Below are 2,293 nucleotides of genomic sequence, written 5' to 3'. Positions count from 1 at the left end.
ATAATCTTTTTAAAAAACCCACTGGGGCTTTCCGCATCAATGTACTCCGCAAATTACCACGTTTCAAGGTGCCGATCAAGAGCTTACGGCCTCCTTCCATGTAGCCTCGCGTGATCCAGCATTTCAAAATTACATAGCTCAAGAAAATACTGCATGGCATTTCATACCTCCCGCTGCGCCGCAATTCGGAGGCCTATGGGAGGCTGCCGTACGCTCTGTGAAACATCACATTAAACGCGCTATTGGAACGCACACCTTAACGTTCGAAGAGATAACCACATTACTATGCCGTATCGAACTTTTCTTAAATTCTCGTCCCATCGCTTCCGGTGTCCGACGCTTTAGACGATTATACCGCTCTGACTCCGGGTCAATTTTTTTGATCGGCGCATCCTTAAGCTCGATCCCGGAGCCGAGCTTACTCGAACTCGCCGAAAAACGTTTATCTCGCTGGCAACTAGTGCAGCAATTAAGCGAACGCGTCTGGAAGGCTTGGAAAGATACTTATTTGAATACCTTACAACAACGCCCTAAATGGCGTTCTGTACAAACTCTAGCCACACCCGGTAGATTAGTCTTACTTCGCGATCCACTTGCCCCTCCAAGTCGATGGAAGCTTGGGCGTATAGTTAAATGCCATCCAGGCAGCGATCGGCTCGTTCGAGTCGTTACTGTTAAAACGGCTGAATCCGAGTTCAAGCGCCCCATTACAAAACTTTGTTTTCTTCCGGTCGACATCAACAATGATAGCGAACATCATTCCGCCATGGCGGACGGCATTGGATTTTAACTGTCCGATTGAATATTGTAAATATACGTTAAATTTCATTGACCGCCAATATTGTATTCATATCGAATGTCAATCACATTCGAGGCGGACGGTATGTTGACGCATATCATAAATTTGTATAATCAATAGACTCTTATATTAATCGCTTGTAATATCAACGGAAAGGTTCGATCGTTCGAACCGACACACGACAACATTATCGACCTTGTTACACCATCCCATGTGATAAGAGTCACGCTGTCACGTGGTACATTTTATTTACTTCATTTCTTTCGTCGCTCCGATTCGCCCGAAACAAACATCCGATCCCGAGAAAGAGGGATTCCGTGACGAAAATCGGACGCTCCCGAAAACCGAGAATCAGATCTCTGCGACCGTGCTATCGATCATGCAAATAAAAGTAACTTTTTTGTTGTGTACACTTTCCCTCGGGCGAGCATTTCAGGGTACAACCCCCCGTCGATCAACAAAAATTTTGATTAGAGCGACCCCCGTCGCCCCTACTGAATCGAAACAGAAACTAAATAATTCCCAGTTCATATCAAAAAAAAATTACGTTTTTAACCGAATTAAATAAGAATATAAAAATATTTGTTTAAAAAAAACAGAAATTTAAATTTGAGTAAAATTTCTACTTCACAAAATATGGCAATCTTTCTGGGTTTTATGACCAGCCCTTGTCGTCCCACTATAAGGGACCGGTAATCGACGGGGGTATGATTAAAGGGGCGCGTAAAATTGGGGTTCCGGGGAATCCGGCGGTCGCCCAAAAAGCTTTTTCGGGCACGCGTGCATTTCCCCGGTGCACAAAATACATTGGTGAGGACGGTACCACTGGCGCGAGCCAAATTACCAATACGTTTTGCAGGAGGTGAGGTGATTGGGGACCGGCGTGGGGGGCCCCCGCAACATAATCTGTTTAAATAAAGGTGGCCTGGATGTATTTTAAAATTACGGATTTTTAGCTCCCCTGACGGCTTGCGTGTTTTAATGGGCCTCAAACCGTAAAAATTTTTAAAGGTTCCCTTTTCCCGCGCCGCGGTCGGCCGCCTTTCCCCAGGATTGGGGGGAAAAGGGGGAGATTCAACTCCTTATTCCTTTTTAACCCTACTTGGTTTTTTTCAAAAAGAAACAAGTAACAAAATGTTTGTTGGCAAAAAGCCTAAATGAAAACTTATTGATACTCGGTAAAAAAAACGAATTTTTTTTTTTTGGCATAAACCCTAAATAGAAAAACTTTATTGACTACTCGGATAAACAAATGTTTTTTTGGGCAAAAAGCCCTAAATAGGAACTTTTTTGACTACTCGGTAAAAACAAAAAAGGGAGGCGTATGCCTGTAGGGGTTTCCCGGGAAAAAGTTTAAAATTTTTCCCGGGTTTAATTTTGAGATACTGAGGGCGTATACCCTATAGCGGGAAAAAACCGGGAAAACCCGGGGAAACCCTTCAACAAAGAAACCCGTTGCCCGGGTAAGCAGAAGAAGGGGAAACCCGGGGGAAA

Source organism: Nylanderia fulva, unplaced genomic scaffold (assembly GCF_048542155.1).
Source record: "Nylanderia fulva isolate GAGA-0341 unplaced genomic scaffold, ASM4854215v1 Scaffold774, whole genome shotgun sequence".
NCBI lineage: Eukaryota > Metazoa > Arthropoda > Insecta > Hymenoptera > Formicidae > Nylanderia > Nylanderia fulva.
Note: the sequence above shows the minus strand (reverse complement) of the source record.